At 50.6% G+C, this 24,979-nt stretch overlaps 1 protein-coding gene across 1 annotated transcript in view; it reads left to right on the top strand.

Moving 5' to 3' along the window:
• The window catches only part of UBTD1 (ubiquitin domain containing 1), a 53,203-nt gene that overhangs the window by 21,418 nt on the left and 6,806 nt on the right, over positions 1-24,979 (top strand). The gene's annotated exons all lie outside the window — the stretch shown is intronic.

Genomic DNA, 24,979 nt, shown 5'->3' with positions numbered 1-24,979 from the left:
GTTCCATTGTTTTCCCTGAAGCCTCAGCGTCGGGACTGAGTCCGGCTTTCCTCCGCGAGGAGCTGGGCAGCAGCAGCATGTGCCTGGCCCCCTTTGGGATGGGCCACACAACCACCTGGTCTCTGGACCTTGGCACAGAGACTGGCACTCGGAGGAATTTCAGGGGAAGGCCGACTGGGATGGGTGCATTTACTCTGGGCTCCCGGGGCTACAGAGGTTTGCAAAACTGCACTGATTGTCCATTGATTTTTGTTTTGCCCCACTGACTTCCTGTGGCCATGTGGCTGGTCCAGGAGGCAGAGGGGTGCCATGTGGTTCTCAAGCCCCTATTACAACATCAAGTGGGTTGATATAGGTGGGAGCCCTTTTGTAAACTGCAGAAGGCTGGAAACTGCCTGACAGCTGACCGAAGTTGAGCCCTACAAGACATTGATGAGATGGCCTCTTCAGTGCCAGAGCGTGTGGCAGGACATTAGAGCTGGAAGAGGCCGTAAAGGCGATGTGGTCCGCCTGCCTGCTCAGCGTGAGGTTTGCTCTGCTCAGCACCCTGCAGGCGGTCAGCCCGGCTTTCCTTGAGCGAAGCTAGCTTTTGATGGCTCTCATGAGCAGACAGTCCTTCCTCGCACTGGCCTCGCCCTCTACAGAGCGTGTACCTGTGTGCTGCCTTGCTGCCCCTCACCGTGGCCTTGTGAGAGAGGTCTGTACTCAGCGAGCTTGGGTGAGGCCCGCCAGGCTTCCTTTGTATCTCCCACCCGCTGGTGCTGCAGGAGCATGTCTGCTTTCTTTTTGTGAAGTTTGCCTGTTTCTGTTCCTGGGATTTGAGTCCATGGTGAGCATTGGTGACCCCTCTTCCAACGTGGTGAATGTCAAAGAGAGGGCATGTGCCTTGTCCGGGTAGTCCCACATGTGTGGCCAGGTGGGAAACACAGCCCCAGAGATGCTCAGTCTCGTCCTTTGCTGCTTAGATACATTCTGCCTCCTTCCTGACTCTAAGCACGTTTTACAGTCAGATTCTGAAAGCCCTTTCCAAAGAGCAAGGTCAAAGCTTTTGGCTTTCTTCTTCTTTAGAATGTACCTGGCTGGTAGGGTGAGGGTGGGGATGGACACATAGGAGCCATATGGTGCCAGGAACAGGACATAGCAGCTCGGAGGAGGGGTCTGGAGGGGGGCCAGGGTATGACAGCTAAGTGCCTCTGCTGCCAGGGGCTGGGGCCACCCTGGTGATCCCTTCCTAATTCTCCTTTAGAGGGCTCCCACCTCGCCGTCTCTTCTTTTTCTACTTTTCCTGTTTTGCTTCTTGCGAGGCACCCCTGAGCTGTTCTGCCTTTCAGCCCTGCCCATGTGGAGATTCCCAGCTCTTAAGCCTTAATGTCCTCAACACATCATCTTTCTTTATAATATCTTCTCTTTCAGGGCTTGGCAACCATACCCCCCACTTCAGGGCAACCCCTGTCTGCACCTGGGAGCTTTAACATCAGAGCCCCCACCAGCACTCTGGATGCCTGCCTGCTAGCCTGCCCAGAACATTTAATTGACCCTTGCAGTAGGTGACATGTTACTGCACAGGGACATTTCACGACAGTGCCTTCATCCTGAAGGACGAGTCTAGCTGCAGGGATTTTACGAATCACGGCAGGCCAGCAAGGACATGGGGGTAATGGAAGGAGATTAGCATTTGTGGAGCATCTTCTCCTCTGCATCCAGACCGTGGCTTATCATTGCAGCGGCCCTGTGAGGTGGCATCCTCTCTGTTTTATAGATTCGAGAACCAAAGCTTGCTCAGAGTCTCAGGGTGGGTTAATGGGCAGGGTCAGCATGAGACTCTTTGGCTTGGCCCCAGAGCCCAGGCTCCTCCCCCTGATCTCTACTGCCCCTCCGCAGGGCCTCTGTCTTCTTCACTGTTTCTTCACTAGTGATGGTTCCAGAAGGTGGGCTAGAGCCGTCAGGGGCTTGAGAGCCCAGCAAAGCTGGGATGGCTGGGCGAATGGTTCAGGGACAGAGGGCTATGGGAAGGCAGTACCTCCTGGTCTGGTGTGACTTGGTGGGTATCCAGAGTGGCACCGAGAGATGGCGCTAGGTGTAGGAGACCCAGAATTAGTGTAGGACCGTTGATCCCTGGGGGCCCTCGAGGCTGACAAAGACACATTTGTCCTGGCTCCTTGGTTCCTTCATGGGAGGTGGCGTCAGTGAGATGATGCCCCTGCCTCCTGGGCCAACCCCCTCCTCATTTCTCTTTTTCCCCTCTCCTGCCCGGTGACAGCCAGCAGGATGAGTGCGAGGACACCCACAGAGGGGCTGAAATAAATGTTTGTGTGCATTTGGTTTTTCTTCCCTTAAATCCTTTCTTAACCACAGGACTCAGCCTTTTGAACCTTGAGGACCAGCTTTGTCTTTCTGGTCCCTCTCATGAGCTCAGCTGCTACCTTTTCCACACTCGCATCATAGTGCTCTTCCACCCATCTGTGCCTCTTTACGTGTTCCTTCCAGAACTTTTGCCCTGACTTGTACAACTGCTTCATGTTGCCTCTTCTCCTGACCCTGCTGGGTCTTAGTGAGGGGGCCAGGAGTCAGGACTCCCCATTCCCCCGTAGGCACTGACAAAGGTATTTGAGGTTGATATAGATTTACACCCAATTGCTGTAAAGGGAGTGCATTCATTAATGTAAGGCTGGTTTTTTGCTGTAAAAGGGGGGCCTAATGATGCAGTGGTTTAAGGAATGAGAAATCACGTTTTCTGTCTCACATAATGGCCCTGGCGTCCCCAACATGAGCAGACCGGGTGAGGGGGCTGCTCTCTGGTATCCAGTCCCTTTGAGTTGTCGCCGCATCACAGGACATCGTCCTTGTGGTTGAAGCTGGGCTGCACCAGCACACTTGGGTTCCGACCAGTGGAAGGGAAAGGAGAAGGTGGAGGAGGCATGCCCACTGTCCTTGGGCCCAGGTCCTCTACGGCTCGTGTCCCTGCAGCTCACATTCTGTTGGCAAGAATGTAATCACATGGCCACCCTGACTGCAAGGGAGTCTGGCTGGACTGCCTCTTGCCTAGGAGGACACGAGAGTGTATTTGGGTAGACAACTGAAAATCTCACCACAAAGGTGGAGAGTGTTTTCATTTGCATGTGTGGAGAGGTTTCCCTGCCAGTAATTGCCCTCTCTCTTTGATAACTTGCATACATGCTTCCCCCTTTGGCAAACATCTGTACACCAGACTTTAGGCTATACAAGCTGGGGGTGCTGGAAGCTGAGGAAGGCAGTTCCTGCTTTTAGCAGCTCAGTGTGGTCTGGAGGGGGCAAGTGTGGAGACCAGACTGTGTTTAAGTGCCAGCGTAGAGCATCCTCGTTCTTGTGTGTGAGAGGCGCGGCAGATATATAGAGCTAAAAGGCCGTGCACGGCCTTAAGATGCTGGTGGTGGTGCAGACCGGGAGATGGAAGTGGAGTGCTGTGAGCGGGTTTGGCTTGTGGAGTCAGGAGGGCTTTACAGAAAAGGTAATGTTTAAGCTGGGCGCAGAAGTGTTTCCCCTTCAAAGCGGGCAGGAGAGGAAACTTCAGGAGAGAAGACTAAGGGCAAAGACACAGGGACTTGGAAGTCCATGCAAGGCTGGTGGCTCGGGTGTGGGCTGAGTAGATTGGGAAAGATTTGCATGGCTCACTCCTGTCTCTGTCTTGGCTTCTGCATCCGTCTCCCGGCCCCTGCCTTCCCTGGCCACCCTTTCGACAGTTGGCCACTCCTCATCACTTTATTGTCCTGCTTTATTTAGCATAAGACGTATAAATACCTGGTGTATCTATATTGACCTGTGCATCATCTGTCTCTCCCACTGGAGTGGAGGCTCCATGAGAGCAAGGTCTTTTGCTGTACTACCTGGTAAAGAGCAAGTACTCAAATATTTGTTGAACGAGTGAGTAAATAGAACTGTGTACTGCAGATCCTATCTTGGGGAAACCTTGATTTCCACACTAAGGAGTCTGGCTTTTATTTTGTAGGCAGTGGGGAGCTATGGAAAGTCCTTGAGCAGGGGAAACGACATGATCTCTGCTGAGTTACTGGCAACATCAGGAAGATAGGTTGGAGGAGGGAGAGGGTGCCCCTCTCCTGGCCGTAGCCCAGCTCCAGAGCAACATACCCTTCAGCCCAGTGCCCTGGTTGTGCAGTCTGAAAGCCTAATCCTGGACACAGTCATTTTGTTTGGGTCAAGCAGAGGATTCATTCTGTAGCAGTGGGATGGATATGAGCTTACCTCTCCCTTTCTTTGTGAGGGGCTTGAGAGGGTCTAACAGACACTCTTGTGCATTGCTGGAGGAAATGAAAATTGATACAGTCTTTCTGGAAAGCAGTTTGGCAAAGGGCACCAAGAACCTTAAAAATATCCCCACCTTTGACCTAGAAATTCTGCCACGAGGACTGTGACATAGGGGAAGTAAGCTGAAGCATGTGCAAAGCGATATGTATGTAGACTTTCATCCCAGTGTGAAAAATTGGAAATAATCTAAATGTGCAACTCAGGTACTTCCCAGATCCATCCCTCATCTCCATTCCTGCTAAAACTCCCCCTGCTACATAAGAGCCACTCCACAAAATCTGAGTGGGCCCTCACCACCCCTCCTGTGCTAATGCAGCACCCTCCCAAGTGGTCTTCAGGTCTCCAGTCCAGGCCCCTGAAGCCCACCCCATGCATGGATTCCGGAATGAGCTATCACAAACATACAGCCTTCTTCTGCTTCACCTCTTCACAGGTCTCCATCTCTTAAGGAGTAATGTCCACACTGTTTCACTGGCCTAATGGCCCTCCATGACCTGGCCACTTCCTACCTTGTATGGTACATTCCAACAGCACTGTTCGTGCTTCCCGGACCTTGATCACCTCTGCACCCTTGCTCATGTCGTTTCCTCTGCCTCGTCAACCCCTGCTCATGCCTTAGACTCAGAGCACACTTCAGGACCTGCCACAGGCTGGGTGAGACCCCATCTCCTGTGTCCCCATGATTCTGTGTATATTGCAGCCCGTGCACTTGTGCATTGGTTTCTATTATCTCCTCACATGACTCTCTCTCTTAGTAGCTCCGACCTTGAGAGCCCATCTCATTAAAATTGTGCCCCTGTTCCCCATATTGGAGTCTGGTATGTAGGAGAAGCTTAACTCATATTTCTTGAATGAATGAATGAATGATGCAAGCTTTCTGTTATGAAGAAATGTATCTCGTGCAGGGCCCAGCAGATAGTGAGGGCTCAATAAATATTTACTGAATGATTCTACCTGAAACCAAAACAACAGAATTTTAAAAACTCTCTTATTTATTCTGGATTTGCTTTATTTCCCGAGTTGCTCTCTAGGGGTGGAACCCAGACATCTGCATTTTCTTTTTTTTTTAAATTTTTTTTTTTTAATGTTTTATTTATTTTTAGGAGAGAGAGAGAGAGAGACAGCGTGAGCAGGGGAGGGTCAGAGAGAGAGGGAGTCACAGGCTGAAACAGGCTCCAGGCTCTGAGCTGGCAGTCAGCACAGAGCCCGACGCGGGGCTCGAACCCACGAACTGCGAGATCATGACCTAAGCGAAAGTCGGACGCTTAACCGACTAAGCCACCCAGGCGCCCCGACATCTGCATTTTCGTGGAACTTCTGCAGGTAAATCTGATGAGCAGCAAAGGGTTGCAAATTACTGGAATGGCAGCTGGCATCAGATTAAAATAAAAATAGTATTGAGGACATACCAGCGGTGGCAGTTTTGGATTGTACACCACATGTGGTCCCTGCAACGAGTGTATGCATTGAGAAAAACAGAAAGAAAATCCCTCGACATGCTATTGCCAGTTTTTGTTAGGTGCTAGGATTTGGGTGAGTTAAACCTTTTTCTTTTTATGTTTCTGTTACGTATTTTTTCTCCATTTAGCACATGCCTCCTTTTAAACCACATCAAATGAAAGAAGGGCAGTTGGACAGAGGAGCCCTGACTGTGCGTGGTGCTCTGTGTCCTAGGGCCTGTCCCTGGGCTGCAGCCTTCAGCTGGCTTCTAGGGCTGATTTGGCATCAAGTCCAGAAGCTGACCCTTTGGCCCATTCTGCACACCCAGCATTCTGGTGCTCCAAGAAACTGCCCAGTGACTGGGGACCTCAGAAACTGCCACGGACTATTCCTAGGCCCGAAGCAGGCCACCTTGTGGTTTCTAGGCCCCCAGGTGAGGAATGTGGTGGGATTTGGGTAAGGGTTTGTCACCACAAAGTAGTCTCCAGGTGGGTCCAGAGCAGAAAAGCTGAGATGGGGACAGGGCCAGAAGGGGCACTGTGATATTAGTGGCTGGGTAGTCAGCCACCTGGCAGGCAAGAGGTGGGGCAGGGCAGCCAAGTGGGACACCGAGGACTGGGGAGCAGGTAGCAGGGGACTGACCGGGTCAGGGAAAGAAGCTAGCCAGAAGGAACACCCTGAATCAAGATGTGCTCTTAGTTTGTGGTCTTTTGGCTCTGGACCTAACCAGGCAGCTGGAGTTATTCACAAGAGAATATGTGTTTGCTTGTCTTTTTCCCTTTATGTTCCCCATCAAGGTGAGCTCTTTCTCCTTTAAAGCCATGTTAGTCCTCGATCATGCCTCTCAGGGCCTTCATCACCTTCTGATTTTGTGTTCTTGTTTCTGGGTATGTCTTGGGCCCTCCCAAGGGCAAGACAGAGTCCTGTGCATCTTTGGAGTCTACATGGGCCACGGTCAGGTCCAGGGAAGGCAGTGGGCTACTTCACATCAGCTTTCCCAGCTGGAAAGGTCGAGGCCAGTGCTAGAGCCTGGAGAGCTCCTCTCCTGGCCTTGTGGCTGCCTCCTGGCTCATGCTGCCCTGGGTCGCCACAGCGACGAGATGCGAAGAGATGCTCACTCGCAAGCAAATAGCATCCCCAGCAGGGCTGCCAGCCTCAGCAGTTCTTGACCTCCAGCTGAGTTGAAACCGAGAGAATGCCTTTTCCAGCAGCCCAGCAGCAGGAGCTGGGCCCACGGGACTCCCTCCCTGTCCCTTTGGTGGCTGTGCTGAAAACAGATACCTCCTGCTGCCCTGGGTGTGCCGCCTCCGCCTCCCCACCCTACTGCCAGAGCCTGTCTGCATGGATCCATGGTGGGGAGGAGGCTTGGGGCAAAACAGGTGGTCTCCTCCTAACACATTTACCAGCTGTCGCCTGTCTGCAAGGGAGCCTTCCTGGGGCCTTGCTTTCTCCTGGGTTTTGGCAACTTGGGAGCCTACCTTTCTCTCAAGCCCTGGGAGGAGAGGGGGAGGATGAGGAGGCTGCTTCTGCCCGACCTCCCTGGTGGAGCACGCCTGAGAGAATGAGGCCTGACCTGTCTTCCCTGCCCCCTTCTAGTCCTCCCCTCCCCCTCCCCCGAAGCCTGACTCAGCTCTTGCTTGACACAGATCTTAAGCCCTTGTCAGACTGGTCTCAGGGAGGGCAGGTGGTGTGGGCCATGGCTCAGCTGTCCCAGATGCGGCAGGCCTGCGGCCTCCTACTCTGGGAAACTCTGCAGGCAGGGCCAGCTGCCACCTTTCCTGGCCACCCAGCTGTCTGCCTTTCCCTGAGACAGAGACCTCAGGACGGCTCCACCAGGAAGTCGGCGGTGTTCTGCCTTCGGCAGGTTCTTTCTGTTGCCGCCTTTCCCGTCTCACCCTCACCTCTTCCCAGGAGACCTGAGCTCTCATCACCCTACATGTGACCCGTTCCCCCGTGTAATCCATCCCCTGGTCCGTGTCTCAGCCTTTATTGAGCACCTGTTGTGTGCCAAGCACTGGCTTGAGCCCTGGGGCTCTTGAGATGGGTAAGACCCAGCCCTGCCCTTATAGCTTATTTGCGGTGCAACTCATTCAAAGTGGCTTAAATAGGAGGTTTATTGGATCCAGGACAGCTAGAAAGAGTCTTTCTTTAGAGGTGCCTTGTGGGTAGAAGACACCCACAGTCCTGGCTGAGCCATTTCAGCCTTGTCATGACAAGGATCTTTTATTGCCTTTCCCCGTAAGGCTCAGAGTTTTCTACCAAACCATGTTGAAACAAAGCTTAAGGAAGACACACACACACACACACACACACACACACACACACACACACGTGCGCACATACAGAATATTCTTTTTTAAAGTCAATATACACACTAATGTATTGTTCTGGATAGTTTCGCCATAGACATCTTTGCTGTGAGCATTTTTGCCACATTTCCGTCATGTAACTAATTGACTATAAGGCAATTTTGCCATAAAAGATAAAATAACTGATTGATAGTTTGTTTTAATTTCTCCATTGACAAAGTTCTTATTTTTATATTATGTAAACCTTAGCTAGCCCTCACAATGGTCTATATAAACCTCAGCTAGCCCTCATAGTGGTCTATGCCATGGCAAGTAGATGGGGTGGTCTTAAAGTAGGGGGTGATAACTGCGTATAGAGACTTGATAGAAAATACAGTGATAAACCTCACCAAAGTATGGAGTAGGATGTGAAGCCAGACTGTGCACCAGGCTGTACTAGACAATGGTAACATGCCTCTCACAATGATCAAAGCTCAGTTACAAACACTGCAATAGCGTTTCTTCCACATTTCCCATAGAACTTTGGAATGTCTATCAGCAGACATGAAACAGTCTGCCAAGAACAAACAACGGTGTAGAAGGCTTTCCCAACATACCACAAAGCTCTGTTACAAGTATACATCCTAGTGTGGTTGACCCTTGAACAACGTGGGGGTTAAGGATGCTGACCCCCTACATAGTCAGTAATCCGTGTATAACTCTGGACTCTCCAATAACTTATCTACTGATAATGTAGCCTGCTGTTCGCCAGAAACCTTACTGACAACATCAACAAGTTGATTAACACATATTTTGTATATTATGTGTATTATATACTGTGTTCTTACAATAAAATAACTTAGAGAAAAGAAAATGTTAAGAAACTCTTAAGGAAGAGCACAGGGTGATGTATGGAGGTGTTGAATCACTATATGCTACACCTGAAACTAAGGTAACACTATAGGTCAACTGACTGGAATTGAAATAAAAACTTAAAAAAGAAGAAAATCTTAAGGAAGAGAAAATCCATGTACAATGCTGTACTGTATTTATTGAAATAAATCTGCAGGGAAGTGTACCTGTGCAATTCAAACCCATGTTGTTCAAGGGTGAACTGTATTTGGACCTTGATACCTCTCTTAATGAAGGAAGAAACTTTAGTTTAAAAGTAAAAGCATAATACTATGAACAAAGACTTCGAAGACAAGTGCTTGGGTACAATCCATAATATAAAATCAGTTATTTGCTTAGTATTGCCATGAATCTACGCACATTTTAAATGTGTTAAAATATTTTATATTTTGCAGTAAAGTCTTTTTAATTCTGTTATCCATTTTTCATATTCCACTATGTCCTTTTTAATTAGTGTCCTTTTTATTTTTATTTTTTGTGACTTTATGTTTTATGGCACAATTACCTTATGGCAATTTTATGAATTTTTTCATGTTTCATTATGTCCTTGTTAATGTTCCTCTTTTATTTTTCATTCTTTTATGTTGTATGGCAGAATTGCCTTACAGCCAGTTATGTGGTGAAAATGTTTGCGGTGAAAACACTGCAAAGATGCCTATGGCAAAGGTACTCAGCAAGAATGCCACACACGCAGACACCTACCCTCAAAAGTAAAAGGCCCATCACCCCATCCCCCCAGCGGAAAGGCTGATGTGTATTACCCCAGATTTCTCTTTGCAGATGTTAATGCAGTCTGTTATAAATTTGGGCTCATTTCCAGCTACCGGCTTTCCTGGGAAGCACACAGCCTCTAGGGGTCACCGTCTGACCCCTGGCAATTTCTCATAATCTAGACTGCGGCCCAGAGCAAAGGTGGGGATAAGCTCCCACTCCTCCTTGGTAGCTCCCCCACCCCCACCAGGCTGTTGCACCAGGTCTGCATCTAAAATACCGTATTGAAAGCCAGGATTGCAGCTGCCCGCCTCCACCACCGCCAGCAGGCTCCACTTCCCTTACGGAGGTAGACTGTGTGCAGTGTAGGGACTCTCACCTGGATGTACAGATTGGGGAACTCTGGCTTTTCCCACTCACTCTTCCTCCCTCTGGTCATCTCTCTTACCTCTGTTCTGTCCCATCTCCTGGCCTTGAGAAACTGAGTCACAGAGAATTCATAACCATCCAGGTTGAGCAAAAAAACGCCTTTTCTGGCATTCTGTCAGCTCAGTGTGAACTGCTAGTTTTTATATGCTGGCCAGAGAATTAAGTTGACAGATATTTAGCATTTCCATTTTTAAAAAAATAACCTAAATATAGTTAAAAATTCTTTTGAGACATGGGTTGGGGGAGGTGGTAATAAATGGTCTTTGTCATTTCAAGGTTAGGAGTTGCCCTTCAGTCCCTTAGCAAGGGACTGTGCCTGGTGGTGGCACAGATGTTTAGAACCAGAGTCAGTCAGCCAGGGGCAAAGGAAACCAGAAAAGAAGAAAGCAGGCAGGCCGATGATAGCATTTGCAGATAGCAGATAGCATTTGATTTAGAACTGACCCCTGCTCGCCAGGCCGCAGAATTGTGCTCAGATGTTTATGTAGTCCTGGCTTTACGAGCCAAGAATGAAGACCAGTGCTTAGTAAGAGGCCAGTGGAGCAAAGAGCAGGGCACCCTCAGGGTCCAGGTGGGCTCACCAGGCCCCAGCCCATCTTGCTGGCCTGCTCTTGTTATCCTGACCCAACTCGGGGGCTTTGCTGCTTCTGTACCTTCCACCTGGAACCACTTCCCCACCTTCCTTGAAGGCCAAGCTCCCAGTGTTTGCCATACCTCCTCCGTGGAGCCTCAGAGATGTGCCCATTCCCTTCTTTGCTTCCTCACAGCCTTCTGAATCGTTTTTTGTGTCATTTCCTGCTTGTCTGGTGGTATAGTCACTCATTCATTCATTCATTCACTCACTTAATACTGAGGACCTACTCGGACTGAGGTGCTGGGTGCCACTGTGGAGGAGAGACCAGGGCCCAGCCTTTGAGCAGCTGTCATACTAATGGGGAGATGGAGAAATGAGTAAACAAACCCCAGCAGAATTGGGATGGACACTGCCTAGGAGAAAGGAGCCTGGGATGGGGAACAGGGGAGCCTTTAGTTAGATTGTCAGGGAAGGCCTCTCTGAGGAGGTGCTCTTTAAACCTTAAGACACACTTAAGGTAATTAAAATGTCATCCTCACTTCCTCAGCTCCCTCCGGTGCCTGGTAGGATCTTGAACAGAGTGGGTGCTGAGGAATTGTGTTGAAATGAATCTGGGCCATGACCCTTTTGTCTGGGCCTCACCACCCTGTGAGCCAGATATCATTGCCCTTCCTGCCTCCGACTCCCTAGCCCCACCTCCAGCTGTTATTTGACCGGGAAGAATTGGGTTACCTTGGGGGTGGGGTAGCAGGGTCCTGTGTACTTGGGTGCTAGCCAACAGGGCTGCTCCCAGGCCAGACCTATCAACATCAGGGGCAAGAGAGAGAGACAGAGAGAACAGGGGCTGGGGACTAACTCCACAGACAGCTGATAGGCCCTGCATGCAATTAGTCCTTTTGTATCTGGACCCTCCATCAGGGATGCTTCACCTCCTCTGCCACCACCATCATCCAAGAGGGAGACTAAGGCCCAGAGCTTGGAAGCTGCCTCTTTTTCTCGCAGCAGCAGAGGCCAAAGTGGAGCAGTCCACTGTATGCAGAGGGCGGAGGTGGGAAGTCAGAAATGTGCAGCGAGGGTGAGGCTTGCCCCCAGCCTGCCCTCAGCCAGCTGGAGCCTGCTTATTTCCAGAGTCCTTGTCACACATGGTCAGAGCTGGAGAGGATGTAGCCCAGCTCCCGCCCACCCCTTTGGCAAATGCATAAGAGTCCCGGTCGGTCAGGGTGTGGGCTCCCAATATGTTCCCCACATACCTCTGCTCTAGTGTGTGGCAGTTTGCCTGCTTGTGTTGGGGGGTGGGGGGGTTCCTTCTTTATTATGCATTTGTTTATCTTTTTAGTGTGCCACAGAGTAACACATTACAAAGGTCTCCTAAATTACACATCAAGTATTTTCAAAATAGTGAGCATGACACATAATATAGCACAAAACCAAAACGGACTGTCGTGCATCATTTGTGTGATTCCATCCCTGCCCAGATGATGACAGGAGCCTGTCTGGTCAGGGACTTGTCATGCCCGCCTGCGTGTCCACAGTGCCTGGCACTGGTTGGTGACTGGGAGAGACTGAGCAGTTTCTACTTCAGCAGGGTCCCCTCAGGTTTTTGAGAGTCTGCCCTCTGACCCTTGCAGCTTTTTTGACAAAGAATCTTGTACGTCTTTCGTGTGTGTGCGCGCGCACATGTGCCCTTGAACGTTTGTGTTATCACACACCAGGTTTGCCTTGCAGTTTTCTGTAGGGACTGCGAGTTTTTGGAAGACAGGCGTCTTGCCTTAGCTAGCTGTCTTTGTGTCCCTCAGGAGCCCTACGCAGGCCTTTCTACAGGCTGGATTTGAATGGAGTCTTGGAGCTAGAAGGTGTCCTGAATCCTGCTCATTTTAGCCCCACCTGCTCATTTTATGGGTAGGGTCCCAGGTGAGGGGCTGTCCCAGGTCACAGAGACTGAGGCATGCAACCTTCATGGCTGCACCGAGAGAGCCACCCTAGAGCCGCGCCTGAAGGGTGCCTGTCCCTGAGAGTCCTGGTAGGCAGTGCAGCTGGGAGCCTGGGATTTCCTGGAGTTGTCAAGGAGGTGCCGTGAGGGAAGGGCACGTGGTGCTAACCCCCAACCCCCTACACCAGATCCACTTTATCTGCCTCACATGGTAAGTGGGCTTCTCTGAAAGCCATTCACTATTTTCTTTGAAACAGGGATTCTGCTGCTTAGAAAAGAGCTCCCTTGCAGCTGGCTGAGGAGACCCTCTCCTTGTGTAGTTTGGTAGCCTGCCCTTGCAGCCTGGCTGCAGGGTGGTGCTGTGGGGGAGAACTGAGAGGCTCTGCCTCTCCCTGCCCCCCACTGTGGATGCCAGGGGCTCCTAGAGGCTGCTCAGCCACTGTGAGCTCCCTGCCCTGTGATCCACCACCTCTCACGCGTGGCCAAAACAAACAGCTACGGATGAGGTGCCTGGGCAGCCCTGAGGCCCTTCCGCACACCCACCCCCAGCAGCGCCCTGGAAGGCCAGGCACAGTGAGCACCTTTAGCCATTTCCTCCCCCTCTTCTCCTGAGGAATTGGTGCCTCTGGACTGGAACTTTCTCTGAGGAAGGGGGCGGGGCGTAGAACTAACAGGGTTGGGATCCCTGCGTCTCTCTCCAGCAATCTGGATCTCGTTACCCTCCTGTAGAGGGGTGAGGAGGCCTTGCTTTATTTATGTATTTTTTATTTGTTCCTGTTATACTTTATATTTCACGGAACTTGAAGTAACTCAGGCTGTACGAAGATTAGGACTCAATAATACATGCTTGTAGATGGAAATGAAATTAGACTAAAAGAGGTTCATTCATTGACTCATCTTAGAAATGCTTCCTAAGCATCTGCTAGACTAGCTTCTAAGTCCTGAACACTTCAGTTATACCAGGCACTTGACCCTCCGCGGAGAGGCTGATATGTTGTGGGAGTTTCAGAAGCAGCGTGGTGAGCCATATGACCTTTGGGTTAGGCAATTTGATTCAGAGAAAGGGCTCAGAACAGGATCTGGCATAAGAACTTAATAAATATTAGCCATGATTGTCATTACCATAGTTATAACTGGCTATTACCGTAGTTATTACCATAGTTCTCCTTATAACTTTAAGGTAGTGACTGTTATTATCACCATTTTCCAGATGAGGAAACTGAGGTTCTCAGAAGTAAATAACATGCCCAAGTCATACAAGTAAGTGGCATCGCATCTCAGGTCTGGGATCTGAGGCTCTTGGCAGCCGGACTTACTGTTTATCTGGCTCAAGGCTAGGGGCCGGGCATTCAGATGCCAGAACTAACGAGACCAGGTGCTGCCTTGAGGCACTCACAGCCTGGGGTGGAGGCTGACACACAACGCAGGCCTCAGTGAGTGAATTTCCGGAGGCACCACGTGGGCCAGAGTCAAGCCAGGCTGGGTGGGAGGCAGGGCAGGGCTGGCATCAATGCCATACTGGATGCAGGACTAGTCAGTAGTGTTGCCAGCGAGGCCCTCCCACCCGACCTGGAGGCAGAGCTGGTTCTGTGCCTGTCAACTCTGCGCGTGTTGACACAGCCAGGGTCTTCTTTTCACTGCCCTGGGAGGTGGCATGTAGGACAGGGTCTGAGGCCAGCACTGGGCTTGTACTGAGGATATGAAACCACTCACTGGATTCTTGACATTGCTCCAAGGTCCCTGAACCTCAGTGTTTCATCCAGAAAATGAGAGTAGTAATATTTGCCATACAAGGTTGTTGTAAAGATTAAGTGAAATGATGTTAAAAGCACTCTCTTTATAAGCCTAAATCTAGTATTTATACGCCTAGTCATAAGTTCCATTTTTGAACTCCTACTTTGTGCCTCACACAGTACCAGGAGATTACATAGAATATCTTGTTTAATCCTCAGAAGTCCTTTAAGAATTATTGTTTCCATTTTATGGATATGGAAACTGAGGTCAAGAGGCTCAGCTGCCTGTGATCACACCTGTGAGGGGGTGGAGTTAAGAGTCAGACCCAGGTCCTCTCTGATTCCAGAACCATCTCTCTGTGTTCCCAACCTCAGTTCTCTACTCTTCCCAGCCCCGCCCCTTGGTACTCAGTTACTAAACCGACCTCAAGAGGGTGTGGCTGTTGGGGGACCAAGCTGAGGGAGGTGCTCCTGCCAGGCCAGCCACCCAGGCCTGGAGCTGGTGGTGAGCAGGGCTGGAGGGATGGGCTTTACCTGCCCGTGGCCCCCGCTTGTGGTGGGAGCAGCAGGCTCTCCTCCCTGCCAGTCTGGCAAGTAAGTTTTGTCAGCTTGTGAGTCACACAGCACTGATGAGTCACATTTTTCCTTTCTTCTTGCCCAGAGCAGCTGGGGAGGGGGTGGGAGATTTTCTTAGGAAATAGGACCTCCCTCTCTCTGCTCTCCTACTGTCCCCCTTGCCTTGGAGCTGCACATTTTCTCTCCAGAAGTTTATGGCTCAGCCCTGCAGGAAGAGTCCTGTGTCTACAGAAGAGGGTGTCTGGGTGCTGGCCTCACGTGGGAGGCATGAGAGATGAGTGGAGTCAGGAGGGGAAGGGCCCTCCTTGCTAGTACGAAGAGTAGGTGGCTCGTCCAGCGGTCTGTTTTGGCTTACCCTGTCCCTTTTGCAAGCAGGGGCTTAGGCCATATCCTCTGGACTGTGCAGCTGGGTTTCCCCAGGCATACGGTCCCCTGAGCTATCCACTTTTTGCCTTGTGACCAGTCTGACTTCAAGCCTTGAAAAGACTGTCCAGATGGTCAGCCTCGGGCAGGCCTGGGGTTCTCCCTGAGCACTCCCCACCCCCCGCCAGGCCCTCTCAGAGGCCTAATTAAACAGTCAGAGTGGCCAGTCAGGTTCCAGATCAGTGCTTTTCAGCCCTGGCCATATATCAGAATCCCTGGGAGAGCCTTTAAACCCTTCTGATGCTCAGGCCAGACCCCAGAGCAGTGGATCAGAGTCCCTGGGGGTGGGTCCCAGACAGCCATGGTTTTGATACACCACACTGTGTTGCCTCTTGAAAGCCTGCCCTCCAGGAGCTGACAGTCAAGTTGCAGGGGGGCAGTGTGTGCAGAGAGCATGCCTGCAAGGCAGTGTGTGACTCAGGGCTGGTGTGGGACACTCACACGCCATGGGGTCAGGGGAGAGGAGCCTGTGCGCCCCGGTGGGAAGAGGGCTTGCTTCCTGCATCCTCAGGGATCGAGGTCACGACCAGGCAATGCATGGGAAGGAAACCAGGGAGGACACTGGCCTGACAGGGCTGGTGATTCACAGGCTGTAGATGAGGAAGGGGAAAGAATGAGTCAGGCACAGCTGCCTGCAAGGCCTGAGCCTGGCTTGGGAGCATGAACGTGCTCAAACGAGTTCTCTGTTGATCCACAAACAGAATGTCGTGGGTCTTGAGCTGAGCCACATGAAGAAGTGAGCGAGCCTTAAAAAGATGAGGTTCCAGATCTCAGGGATGTTAGGCATCTGTGTTGTGTGCATCGTGCGCTTGACCACATCACATCACACAGGAGCTCTCTGGAGGATTTCAGTGTCTGTAAGGTGCAAAGAGAGCCGTTGGCATTTGGCAGATGTGCCTGGAGAGGTTAAGTGCCATGCCCTGGGTCACACAGCATGGATCCCAGTAGAAAAGGACCCAGGTCTTCTGACTTCAGGGTCACCCCATTTAAGACACAGACCTAAAAGACAGACGGTAACTTGGGGCTGGCTCCCAGGAGAAGCCAGGCTGTGAGTGAGCCCTGGGATTAAGAAATGTAGAGCCACAGCCGGTGGGGTGGGGTTGGCAATTATGGGGTCTTTTCTAGCTCCAGCTTCAGTAGTTCTGGACAGATTTGCTGTATTTGCTGTGGAGGCAGAGAAGCCGGTGCTCAGATTGAGGAAAGCAAGAGCCCAGAGGGCCTTGGTACTGGGCAGACCTCACCTGTGCCGGTCCGTGAGTAGGTTAGTGGAGGGGAGGGTGAACAGGATGGCAAAGAACCTGGAGAAACCGTAGAGGAGGAAAAAGGGACCTTCAGTCTGGAGAGGAGGAAAATGTCAACCCCGTCAATGAGGTTGTGACGTGTTCTGTGTTGTTTCAGAGAACAGAGCCAGTGGATTGTAGGTCAGAATAATAATGTTAATAATAACAGTGGCAAAAACAATTTCAGTGACTGTAGTAAGAGCCTACTCTGTAGCAACTATGGTGCAGGGGTGTGTGTGTGTGTGTCTTCAGTTAAGGAAGCAAGAGCCTAGTCGGGCTGGGTGTTAGGGAGACCACACCACAAGTGTTAGGTTAGTTGATGGATTGTATATAATTTTCTTGCCTCTATTTAATTTTTTTTAATTTAGGGGTGCCTGGGTGGCTCAGTAGGTTAAGTGGCCGACTTCAGCTCAGGTCATGATCTTGCTGTTTGTGAGTTTGAGCCCCTCATCAGGCTCTGTGCTGACAGCTCAGAGCCTGGACCCTGCTTTGGTTTCTGTGTCTCCCTCTCTCTCTGACCCTCCCTTGCTCATGCTCTGTTTCTCTGTGTCTCAATAATAAAGCATTAAAAATTAAAAAAAAATTTTAATTTAATATATATATATATATATTTAATCCTCCTGACCTCCCTAAGAAGTGGGCTGTTACTACTTCCTACTTCCTAGAAGACTAGAAAGCTCAAGTCACTTACCCAAAGTCACTTAGCTAATTTTTTTTTTATTTTGTAAACATTTATTCATTTTTTGAGAGACAGAGAGAGACAGAGTGTGAACAGTGGAGGTACAGAGAGAAAGAGGGAGACACAAAATGTGAAGCAAGCTCCAGGCTCTGAACTGACAGCACAAGGCCCGACGCGGGGCTCGAACTTACGGACCGTGAGATCATGACCTGAGCCAAAGTCAGATGCTTAAGTGAGCCACCCAGGCACCCCAATTAGCTAATTTATGATGGAGTTGATGTTCAAACCCAGGTCCGTCTGACTCCAGACTCTGGACCTTCAGCCTCTGGGTTTCTCTTTTGTGCAGCCTACTGCATAGCAGGTGCTCAGTGAAGGGTAACTGTAAGACTTAACTTTCTCACCACTCGCCCATCCAATGTGACAGGCTTCCTCTTGGTTCAGTCACTGCCGCATCTCCAGAAGTGCCCCCAGCAGGAGTGTTGTGTGGGGTGGAAGCTCGGTCCCCATCACCAAGCCCCAAGCCAGCATGCAGAATTAGAGTTGGTTCCCGTCAGGCCCGCAGACGCCTAGGCACATAGTTAGGCCCCACTGTGCTGGGAGGGCCCAGCTCTCAGACTCCATTCATCTCTAGTGGGAACTGGAGGGTCAAGCTCCTCCATGTCTGCTCCGATGCGTGCTCTGCTTGCTGCTTTCTCATTGGCGCATCTGTCATCTCTCACACTCCTGACATTTTAGTAATCTGGTTATAATTCACCTTCCACTGGCAGCAGAGTGCTTTAATAGGAAGAATTTACCTCCCACCCCCACTTCACACATACACACACACACACACACACACACGCAAGGGCTGTGGGGCTTGGGACAGTTCACATCACCTCTCAGAGCCTCGGTTTCCTCATCTATAAAGTGAAGGCTTAGGCTAACAGACTTCAGGGTTACTTCTGGGTTCAGGACTCTGCCACACTCTGGGGCACCTGCCCTGGGGGAGTGGCACATGTCTGAGTAAAGCTCTTGAGGCACTTGACACCCAGTGAGACGGAGTCTCGGGTGTCAGCAGGCAGCTGTGCCGTTTGGCCTCCAGACACCTGGCTGCCAAGCCCGTGGGGACCCTCCTTGACAGCGGGGCTGTGGAGAGCACAGTGGCAGGGATGACCTGTCTCTCTTCCCTGGAGTCCTGAGGTAACCAGGGGAGCTGGCCAGATACCAGAGACCTTTCTAGCAACCCCTGGGGAGTTCCTGTTTTATTTATTAGCCGCCATCCTCTCTCTTCTGCCCCAGGAAAAGTGCTGACCCTCTGCTGTGCAGCCGCACAGGGAAGAAGGCATACATCAAGCCTGCTCTTTGTCCATGTCAAGCCTAACCTCATTTAACCCCTAGGTCCTCCTGCACTGTGGGGTAGAGACTAAGAGTTCACTCTAGCAGGAGTTTTCAAAATCACAGCAACCTTATGGGGGAGAAAAGATAGTAACCTTCCATTCTCTTAATTGCCTAGTGATAATGAGCATTATTGACTTGGCATGATTGCTAATTACAATAGTACTGCCTTTTAAGCACTGGGCAGAGTGGTCTCTGTGATCCTTACAGCAGTCCCATGAGATGGGGGTTATGTCCTCTTTACAAATGGGAACACTGAGGTAAGAATGGTGAGGTTGTCTGCCCATGCTTAACACAGGTGGTCGGTAGCTGAAGCAACACCCCCCTTCCATGTCTGAAGCCATATGTAAGTGGGTAGACACATTGGAGAGGGAAGGTTTGCTAGTGTATCTCTTAACTCATAATTATCTATAATCTAGGTTTCGAGAAAACACATGTAATCAAGGTTCCTTCTAGAGCTGGTAGCACTGGAACCATTCACGTTCAGGCCAGGAGTTTGGTGCACCTGGAACAAACATCAGTATGTGATGAAGATAGGAATATATTGGGGTGCTAGGGTGGCTCAGTCAGTTAAATGTCCAACTTCGGCTGAGGTCATGATCTCACAGTTCATGAGTTCTAGCCCCATGTCAGGCTCTGTGCTGAGAGCTCAGAGCCTGGAGCCTGCTTCAGATTTTGTGTCTCCCTTTCTTCCTGCTCCTCCCGTGCATGCGCTCTTTCTCTCTCTCAAAAATAAATGAATAAACGTAAAAAGGATAGGAATATATTCACTACAAGAAAGGAACTGGCTGGGGTGTTTTGTTGTTATTGTTGTTTTGGTTGTTGTTTTAAGTTTATATGCACCTAGGACAAGGAGAAGTGCAGTGTTTTCCCAAATACTCAATGTTTTAACTCTACTTGGGAAGGACAGTGTTCTGCAGCTTCCGAAAAGGAGCTGTGGGTTGTATGTCAGGTTAGATCCCAGAATTGTCTGTGAGGATTTGGGTGTTCTGTTTGTAGTTGAGATCAGACAGCCCAGGTTTCCACCAGGGAGTGGGACAGAGGGATGGCTGGGGGAAGTCAGCTCAGGGTAGGGGAAGAGTTCAGTCAGTGCCTGGCCCTGGAATGCCACCTTTCACCCTGTCTAGCCACTTACGGCCGGGGGGCCCAGGGGCCCTGGGCTGGAGGCATAAGGCAGAGTAGATAAAGGCCTGCTCCCCCTAAACTCGCCCCAGTAAATGTGTCCATTGTGTGCAAGTACAGTGAAAGCGCGTACTGTCTCCGCAGTTATGTGTGCCCCCTTGTCCACACCCGCTGCCCAAGCGGGGGGCCTCTGGGCAGGTTTATTTTTCTTGGCTGCACTTTCATCTCCCCAGTTGCCAAGAAGGTTCCAGGCCCTCGCTGGGCATGGCTTCTGACATCCAGCCCTTCTTCCTCCAGTGGGTTTCCTCCCTGTATACCTCAGGAACTGGTTTGTTCCCTTCTGGACTCCCTCCTCTACCACCCCCTTTCTTTCTAACTAATTCTCTTGCTTACAGGGATTTCTTCCAGACAGCTCCATCTGCTCCCCCAACTCTGATCTTGCCTCTCCCCTCTCCAACTCCCCCCACTTTTCCTAAAGTGCCTGCTCACTTCATTCACTCACTCACTGGGTAAACAGTTATTGAGACCTGCTGCATCCCAGACCCTGGACCCGCTCTGGGACCCCAGAGATGAACTGGAGATGAGCCCAGCCCCAGGGGGGACAACCAGCTTCATCACAGAGAACTGCAATTGCCCTGGGCTGTGGGCATTGCCACAGAGCCTGGTACAGGGCTCCCAGAGGAGCCTGGGTTCCTTCAGCCCTGCCCAGGACCATCTGGGACCTGCAGGGCCCAGGTGGGGATCCAGTTTAGGAAGCCTGGCTGTCACTTAGCAACTGGCACCACCCCTTTCCCTCCCTGCACCCTGGAGCTGGGCCCAGGGGAATGAATGGGGAAGAAGGGCGCATGCTGAGGAGGCCCCAGCTAGCAGAGCTGGGGTGGTACTTTCCCTTCGAAGGTTACCCCGGCTCTGAGGGTCATCCTGGGCTAAATCTAACTATAAATACTGCGCTTCCTGAAGGGATTACCTGGGCTCCACTTCCCTTGTCTACACCCTGCCCTGGCTGGGCTGATCCTTCTTCTGGGGCCTGCTGTTCTTTCTGACCTATTATCCCCTCCACCAGGTGCCATACTTGAGCCCCATCTCACCAGTTCCCACTTCCCAGCTGTGACTACCGGGGTGGGAGGGGAAAAGGAGAGATTCAGGTCTGCATCCTGGCCAAAGGGCCCTTGCAGCCCAAGATGTTGGGACAGGGAGACCCTGGTCTCTGCCTTCTCCTTCTGCCTGGAGCCTCATCTCTCACGCCAGCCAGAGCAAGCCCAGACTTGTCACATAATCAGTACTCCTGGGGACACTGTTGGCCTCATCCCTGGAGTTAGGGGCCTGAGGATGGTGCTTGGTAACCGAGTGTGGAAAGAGAGCCTGGGGATTGCTGAAGGTATAAATAGGGCCGTCTCCTGGCTTGGGTGGACTGACTGTCCTGGGAAATCTCTGGTTCCCTTGGCTGCCCTCAGACTTGGTGTCACATCCCAGTGGCTCAGTTAGTTGTACTGGTCCCCACAGCTACTACAAGACCTCTTGAGGTATGATATCAAGAAGTAAAGGGACCGCCTAGCTGCTTCTGCAAGCAGCCCTTTCCCCTGCTTCCCCACAGCTGCTCTTAGCCGTGATTCCTGCATCAGGCTCCCCACCCCGTTCACCGGGTGTTCATCAGCTCCATTTTCAACTCGGCGGACACTTGCTGGGACCCTGCACCAGGCCAGGGTGCTGTGAGGCCTTGGGGTGTCCGGAGGGAAGCAGCCAGGGCCGGCCCTCCTTCTGTAGGTTCTTGAGAATCCCCTCTTTGGCGTCGTCCTGCTGAATTAAGCAGGGCGAAGCAGGTGGTCAGCGTGCGCAAACGCGCTTAGAGACACAGCCGCTCCCGGCAAGCTGGAAAGAATCTTTAGTGTTCTCTCCCGCCCTTTTCAGTGCCCTCCCTTGGGGGTGGTATCGCCAGACACCATTCATTATCCAGGCCAGACCACGGCGTCCACCATCATTATCCTCCTCCGACCCAGACACTGTGCCCTGGCGCTCTCCTCCCTCTTTCCTCCAAATCGGCCCTCCACGGCCGCTTCGGGGGGCCACCCGCTGAACTAACTTACGTGAGGGTGTGGAGGAGCCGCCCTTCCCACCGCTGTTTTGCTGTGTTTACAAGTGGGATCAAGTACACACCCCAGCCCAAGCCCTGTGGTTCTGATTCAGTGGGTCCGAGGTGGACCCTGGAGTCTGCCTTTCTAACCAGCACCTGTGGCGGTCCTAAACACAGGTGGTATGTTGAACAATCCTTCGAGACTCCAGCTCTGCCTCCGTACTCAGAAACCCACATTCTCTGCTCAGTCACAGATCCCTTCTGCTGTTCTCTGTGCTCCGTAATCACAGAAACCCACGGCTTTCATGGGCGTTTGTGCCTCCCCCTGCGGGTATGCACCTTGACAACAGAATGATCTTTTGTTGTTTCTTAAATCTTCTGTCCACTTCATTAAGGATAAGGACCGTTTCTTTTACTCTGTCTTTGACCTGGAGCTTACTTAGGACAGGTAGAGACAGAAGTACAAGCCACTAGATGGTCCTACTGTGGAAACCAGCAGCTGCCGCCCTGCCCCTGGACGGGGTTGCCCAGAGCCACCAGTAACTGAAATCCTAGAGGCTGTGGGTGGCCCTTGGGCTTTCCAGCTTATCACCCTCCTTTAAACCCCTCTTCCCCGGACTCTTCCTACTTTTCTGCGGCTGCTCCCTGGAACTTTATGTACCCTTTTTCTTTGTTAACACCTTCCATTGTATTATTATTACTGAAGTCATACATGTCTGTTGTAGAAAACTTGGAAGATCTAAGCAAAAAAAAAATTTTTTTTTTCACTATGTCAATCAGCTAGAACTACTGTTAACATTTTGGTGTAAATCCTTCCATTCTTTTTAATGTATATAATTTCTCATACTCTTTTAGAAGAAAAGGCTGGAACATAGAGCACTTGCTGTTCTGTAAACTTTTTTCGCTGTTTTGTGGACATTTCTCCACGTTACTCAGCATCACAGAGTGGCTGCCACAGAGCACGCAGGTTTTATTTAGCCTTTCTCCTGCTGGCGTGCACTGAGCTTGTTTCTAGCTTTCCCTGTTTAAAACTGTGTCAAGTGACACGGCTCCTTGGATAAACCTTCACCCCAACACTTGTAATTATTTTCTTAGCATACATTCTTAGAAACCAAATATCCGAGCCAAAAGGATGCACAGTTTTGAGTTTTTTTGGTACCATACCAAATGCCCTCCAGAAAGTTTGTACCAATTTGTGTAACATATGAAGAGTGTTCACACCATTTCTACTGCCCAATGTTTTTGACTCAACTAACTGTAAAACATCGTGTTTTTTTTAAGTAACTGAAATTAAAAATATTCATCATCAATTTGCTTTTATGTTTGGGTTAAGAGCTTCCTTTTCCGTTTTTGTCTGTATCTTTGCCTACATTTATAAGCATCAGATTGTAGGGATCCAGACATTTTGGCATGTCTCTTACCCATGCTTGCCTTGGACCTGGAGAATTTTGCTGGGTTTTTTTATGCTGCATTTGACTCACTGGTGAAGGGAGCCAGCACCTGGCCCAGAGGTGCTGTGGCTGCCCCCTACTGGCTCCAAAGTGCCATGACAGATACAAAGGCAACTATTGGCTCCTGCGGTCATTTCCTTACATCAATCCTCCCTGTTCCCACCATCACCCCCTACCCGATTCTCATATTTTCTAGTGTCCTCAGCCTGAAAGAACCAGCGTACAAGGTGAGGAATTTTTAAATCGCTGTATGCTGGATGACTGCAGGTGCTATTAATACTTCCAGATGCACACTTGCGTTGTGTCCATCTGCGGGTGGGTCTGTGATAGTTGGATGATAGTTGCCTGTGTGCAGGGGAGGGGACTCTGGAAGCAAGGTATGTGAGCCAAGCAGCCCTCAGGTGACGACTTTGAAAGGAGACTCCATGGTGCTATTTTTAAGGAGACGGTGAGAGGCATGTATACACGGTAATACTGAAGGTGGCCTGGTATCACCAGTCCAGCAACCTCAGCTGTTGTGAAAAGAGCCAAAACCTGACCTTTTGACGGGGGGAAGGCCATCGGAATGGGAACCACAGATGTCCTGAAGCCTAGTCTCTCTCATCTTTTGGAAGCCTCTTTCTTAGAACCAGATGCTCTCGATTTCGAAAGTACTGACAAGCTTTCTCAACCCTTAGCAGATTAGGAGCTCGTTAGCTGGGCCCGACCTGTACCCACAGGAGCCACAGGTAGATGGAGACCAGTAAGAGGCGACATCTGGCAAACAGGAAGGAGAGAGGAAAATTGTAGAAATTGGCTCAAGAAGTTAAAAAGACAGTCATGTCACCAAGTAGAGGGTCGGCAGTCCCACACCCCAGAGGTCCCTAAGGGTGTCACTGCATGACTGCGAGTCCTGGCTGATCAAAGCTCTTCCTAAAGGACCATGGAGAGAAGGGGTCAGAAGTCATGAAGAAGAGCTATTTCTTTTCTCCAGGCTAAAACACCTCTGGGCCAAACTTCCACAAATAATGTTTGGACAAGGATGTAATCTTCTGTCTCTCCAGTGCCTCCTTTCTCTTTCACACTTAAGCCTGTGATTGATCTGGTTTTGATGTTTTTGGATTCTGTCTCATGGTTCCCTGTATGCAGAATGTGTAGTCCTAACACATTTATCAGTAGCTCAGTGTAAGAGAAATCACCCGGGTTTCTCCTCTACTCACATAGAGTACTTCTTGCGCCAGTTTTGTGGCTGTTTTTCCCACACCAAAAGTTCTCCAAATCTCTGTGGACATCAGCTGATGTCCTACAGTTCTGTTCACTTGTGACACTACCCAGAGTTGCTGCAGACCCCACAGTTTGAGGGCTCAATCCCACAAGACTGCTCCCAGACTCAGTTAGTAGTGGGTCCCCAGGTGACCCACAACTTCTGTCTAACTTGACTGCAAATCAAAGGTTCCCACCACCCCCTCTCTCCTTGGATTCAATCATTTGCTAGAGCGGCTCACAGAACCCAGGAAAACAGTGTACTTAGTACTGCTGATTTATTACAAAGGACATTGTAAAGGATACAACCGAATAACCAGATATGAGGGGAGGTCGGGAAATGTCCCGAGCATAGGAACTTTTGTTCCAGACTTGGGGTGCACCTCCCTTCCAGCACATGGATGTGTTTGCCAGTCTGGAAGCTCTGCAAACGCCATACTTT

This window comes from Crocuta crocuta, unplaced genomic scaffold (genome assembly GCF_008692635.1).
Source record: "Crocuta crocuta isolate KB4526 unplaced genomic scaffold, BGI_CrCroc_1.0 scaffold170, whole genome shotgun sequence".
NCBI lineage: Eukaryota > Metazoa > Chordata > Mammalia > Carnivora > Hyaenidae > Crocuta > Crocuta crocuta.
Note: the sequence above shows the minus strand (reverse complement) of the source record. Positions and strands in the feature narration are given on the sequence as shown.